Here is a 6,005-nt window from a genome sequence, read left to right on the forward strand (position 1 = left end):
CGTTTTTCCCTTAGCGTACATCTTTCAGTGATCGGTCATGTCTGTGGTGAAACAGAGACGAACGTAATGAACGCAAGGTTGCTTCCATGTCTGGAAGTACTACTCGCTCTAATTAATGCATTCTTCTAACCTTCTCTCGATAGATCAGAAAGAATCTTCAATTCTGCTCTCATAGGTGAAGATGTCATCTAGCATGCCTTAGCTAAACACAAGTTATCTCTTTAACACATATTAAGTACTCGTTTAATTCATATTAACTACCAGGGGGATTAAGAACACATCATGAAGAAAGCGATAAACGGAGGAACGAAAATAGACAGAAAAGTGGTGATGAAAGCGATCAAGACATTCAATATATCTATTTAGCATCTAATACATGGTGTGCGAATGTAGAGATAAAGAAGATGAACTACAATGATGAAAAGAGATAAAACAAATATAAATAGTGCCAACGTCTCGACACCGATTTGGATGGAGATCTGCTTGCTGGATTGGATGGATTGGACGAATAGATGAGCTTCCCTCTCAGGCTTGCTCAACTGGTAGCAGGGATCTAAGTAAAAGAGCTTCGCGGCGGGGATTTGACAGATGAACACTGTGACTAACCTCTCGGCCTTGCCTCTTTTTCTTCCCGGATTTCTTCAGTTTAGCACTCAGCTCAGCCTTTCTCTCAATATACTAGCAGCAATTCACCCTGTATCGAGTAACCTATTTTTCTATGAATTCTATGGGGTATTTATAGGTGAAGATCTTTGACTCTGGCCTTGTGGTCCCTACTTGTTGTTATGGAAATTCCGAAGATGGAGGGATATTATTCCTTTGTTATGCAATCAGACTGTTGAATCTACACAACCGTTAGTTATACACGTGTCACAATCCTTCGCTTTTCTGTTGCTCAACTGCATCTTTTGATCGAGTGTTTGCATGCAGTGTTGTTTTTATTACCGCATGTGGTTGAAAGTCAGCTCTGGATCGACTGTCGCATTGTGCCGTCATTGCGTTAATCGTCTTTTCAGTGTTGATTGACGGGCGTAATGTGACAGATATGCGTTGGTCAGTTCTTCTTGAGTCTTGATCGCAAGCGGTGACTTGGTTTCCTGCAAAACAGAGTAGAAATCTCCTTTTCTTCCATCTTAACAATGTTAGTGGGTGATTGCGATAATTCATAACTATTGTATTGCTAATTTCCATACAATTGGCGCATATTTAATCTCTTTTGGCCGCAATATCTAGATAAGGCAGTACAAATAACTTGATCATGGCACCACATTGTTCAAGCCCTAGAATCACCCTTTAAGGGAGCAATTTATCTACTTACCTTTGCTTTGGAAAATGAGTGGATTCCATCTTGTGTAGTTGAGTTCCCAGCTCCCCAATTAGACGAATCCCCAAAGTGGTAGGTTTGAGTCGGCGATCTGGTCATTCGCACCCATGCAAATCAAAGAACCGCCCTCATAGGCAGGAATTCACAACTCACTCAGGATTAAAGTCATGTTACCTATGACCATCCTAGTGAAATGAAAGTCTTTGTCATGAACGACGTTATATAATGAGACTAAACATTTTGTGGTTCAGTCTTATACAAACTCCTTTGTATAGAGTATCCCACTCGCATGTCTAATACATAAATGGTCAGGATTAGACCATCAGTAACACTTTATAACACTTGTAACATCTACAAAACAGGCGACACTCGTAGCGTCACCAGGATAAGGTCTTCCTCCTTTACCCATATACTACAAACCATTTATGTTATCACTTAAAACACGATCCACTTGTACGTCTCCACATACATGCTTAAGGTACAACTATAACCAGGGATCTTAGTTTATTGGTTTGTGGTTAATGCAACTAAAATATCTCATATTTCATATATTGAAGTGAATAAAATATCTCATATTATTAATCACCAAATGTTTGTTCATACATGTGTTTACAAACTACAGGACCTTACGAGATATCAACCCCAACAACACGGACTCTAACTTTCATATTGATCGAGATTCTCAAAAATCCACATCAGAGTCAGTGTTTACTTTGAATGGAGGAGCTATAGTTTGGCAAAACATCAAGCAAGGATGCATCACAGGCTCTATTATGGAAGTCGAATACGTAGCTGCTTATGTGACTGTTAAATAGGTTGTTTGGTTTAAAGAGTTCCTTACTATTTTGGAAGTTGTTCCAAATATGTCTTTGCTCATCACACTTTATTGTGATAACAGTGGTGCTGTGACAAATTCTAAGGAACCTAGGAGTCATTGAAAAGGCAAACACATAGAGCGAAAATATCACTTGATTTGGGAGAATATACATCGAGGTGACGTGATTGTTATGAAGATTGCTTCGGAGCACGACATTGTTGATCTATTTATAAAGGCTCTCACAGCTAAAGTGTTCGAAGGTCATCTAGAAAGTTTAGGTCTATGAGATATGCGACATATTATTGGTCTTTAGTGGGGTGATTAGTAATTAATGGATGTTGGGTAATTTAATTAAAAAGTTTAATTAATTATCAAAATACCATTGGAGATTCAATGTACAAGTCCATAAGGTCCCCTTTGTAGCTTAACGGGGAGTATTGAGAATTAATTTTAGATTAATTTGAATTGTTCAAATTAATCAAATGAATTAATTATATATGATATAATTAATTAAACTAGTTATATATGATATAATTAATATAATGTATTTGATACATTATACTATAAAGTTTATTTTGAGAGAAATTAATATTTAAATATGATTCAAATACTAATTATATGGAGGAGATTCATATTATTAAATTTAGTATAAATGTAATTTATACTAAATACCATAAATGATTAGAAGAAATAAAAACTATGGGTTATATTGTATTTGATACAATATGAAAGCTATAGGTTATGTATTATATTTGATATAACATATAGTTTAATATATATTATATGATAAAATAGTTATCATATAATTAAAATAATTTCATTAATTTTTTTTTTCAATTAATATTTTAAATTAATCGAGGAGTTACAATAACTCTCTCCCCATCTCTTCTCTCTAGTGGAAATTGTGTATGAGGGGTTGTTCAGTTTCTTACGGTTTATCATCCTCTTCACAAAAGATTCAAAGAGAAGTGGTCTCTATGTGTGATTTGTCCAGAACAACTCTCCTACACAAATTTCCTTTCATTTTCTCAAAATTCTCTCCCTCTTCCCAAAATTCAGAGCCTACAACTCCTGAATTCTTATTCCCAAGAGAATACAGGGGTTGACCTCTTGGTGGTGGCTATTTGAGATTTTAGTGTTTGAAGATCGAGATCCAGATTGAAGTGTTCGTGGCCGAATCGAGGGAATACATGAAGAATTTGTCTTCAAGGGTAAGTTTCAATTCTTCCTTGATTCTTAATTCATTATGTGAAAAACAAAAATTAGGACGATCTTGCTCTATGAAACTTTACCGTTCTTTCATTTCCATGGGCCTTAAGTGGGCTTAGGCTTGGTTGGTCCAGACTTGACATTTGGACTCAATTAATTGAATTTTGGGTCTAGGTGGCTTCTTGGCCAAATTAAACCTATTTTTTGGGTTTAATCGGACCTAAGCCCAAATATAAATACTTAATTTGACCAAATTAATTAACGACACAACATCATTGGGATCCACCAACCTTTGCCTTTACTTTCAATTTGGGACACATGTCAACGTTTAATTAACGTCAAAATTAACAATTTTTAATTTTGCCATTAATTTGAGAAATTACATGACGATTTGTGATTGGCCAAAATTTCTCATTCAACGATGATAATGCACTATTCTAAAACTTATGGACCAAAATGGAAACTAAACTCAAAACCTAATGGTAAAAGTGTAATATTTCGCAACATGGAGACACATACATTTATTTATTTAGGATTAAGTACATATTAATTATGTCAATATGTGTTTAGTTTGACTACAACATGTTAATCGTAGAATTTAAACTTTTAACATTTATTTTCAACGGAGTTTATGTATTTCAAGTTCAATATTATTGTTAATAATAAAAAATCATACACATTGAGTAATACTATGTTTAATTTTCATTTCAAAATATATATTCTAAGTCAGACATGAATGGTTGGTTGGTAAAATGAAATTGAAATTAATGTCTTAAATCAAATTAAAAATTTTAAACGAATGATAAAATAAATGTTAATTAAATTACAAAATTGGTTTATATGCTTGGAGGAGCATTATGTGGAAATCTCTTTGTTTGAGAAAGAATATTGGTTGAAGTTATGAAACGATCTGGTTATTCCAATTGCTAGTGGTAACTTTTTAGAGAGTGTTCGAAGGAAAGGTGAAAAGGAAAAATGCACTAGTCTTTTGTTATGCGTTAATCTCTATGCATTTATGGTCATACATTGGGCTGAAAAATATGCAATATGCGTTAAGCGCGTATGTGATGACCATGCGTTCCTGTCACAAGTTTTCTTGCTTTCTCGCCAAGTATAACAAGAACAAAAGTTTCTCGGGATGATCTGAGGTCGAATACAGGAACTTGTAACTCAATAATGTTTGTGACGTAATGCATTTGAGGCGATGAATAAAAGTAAAAAGAGAGAAGTTAATTGATTATGCGCTACTCCTATTCTTAACTAAACAGATTGAGTAATGAAGGTTTAACTATGAGAATTGGTAGAGATGTAGCAACTGTTAATGCATAATAAGGTGACTTCACTATATTTGGCCGCTCAAGTAATCCCAGCTCACCACACTAACGCATCGCATACCTCTCGGTGACCAGTCGCATGCTTATATCTCTATAATGCATGGTTGCGTCGAGCATAAGATCATTCCTATCTCTAGGAATAATGCTTACTTTGCTTTAGTGTGTTCCATTACTTACCCTCTCGAGTAGTTGGTCGTAGCTAATTAGCTCATAGACAAGCATTACGACAACCTTACACTAAGCAAAGAGGATTAACTCACTATACTCGTGTAACACACACCTTTCAGTAGTTTGCTACATGCGTCATATCTCTAGGCCGCATGACTAAGTATGTGACTATCTTTGATACTTAACTAAATGATGAATGTAGATGATGATAAAGAAGAAGAAGATGATAAAGATGGTATTGAAGGAACTAAGAGATGAATTGATTACAAAATGTATTAATGTCTTAAGCCAAAATGTAATACAATACAGAGATAAGAGGAGAGTTGGAGGGCTAGATGTAAGCAATCTCTTGCTTTTCATCCGAAATGCATTAAGGCTTCTGCTGGTGCCATGGATGGATGGTAGAGAAGTCTCTCTCGAGCTCTATCTCTGGCGAAACTCTGATCGTCACTTGGAAGGGGCTGTGGAGGTGAATAATCCTCAAAGAATGTCTTGCTCATGCTCTCATATATGATCACAAGAATCTGCCCAAGGGAGTGTTGGGATTGGTGTCCTACTTCTCCCTGAGTCTCGTTGTTTTGTAAAGATACACATTGTTTAATGAATAAAATAAGTGTTATTTAATTTTGACATTTACTCATATCCAATATGGATATGACCCTCTTTAGAGAAATGTGAACTTAAGCATGTAAATGTGATATACAAGTGGATCATGCCTTAAGTGATAACCTAAATAGGTCTGTAGGATAAGGATTAAGGCAGGATACTTGATCCTGGTAACATTATGGATATGACCCTCTTTATAGAGGTTTGCAAGTGTTGTAAACTACTACAGATGGTAGATCTTGACCATTCATGTGGAGACGTGCGAGTGAAGGTGTCCTATACAAAGAGTTTGTATAAGACTTGGACCATGAGATGACTAGACTCTGTATATAACACTGTTGATATTAGAGACTTACATCTCACCTAAACGACCATAGGTGGCATGACCGCAATCCTGAGTGTTTTGGGAACTCTTGCCTTTGAAGGTGGTTCTTTGATTACTATGGGTGAAAGTGGCCAGATTGCCAACTCAACATGCCTACCTTTCTGGGAACTTGTCTAATCTGGGAGTTGGGAACTCAATTCACAAGATGGAATTCACTATTTT

The sequence above is a fragment of the Benincasa hispida genome, chromosome 6, assembly GCF_009727055.1.
Source record: "Benincasa hispida cultivar B227 chromosome 6, ASM972705v1, whole genome shotgun sequence".
NCBI lineage: Eukaryota > Viridiplantae > Streptophyta > Magnoliopsida > Cucurbitales > Cucurbitaceae > Benincasa > Benincasa hispida.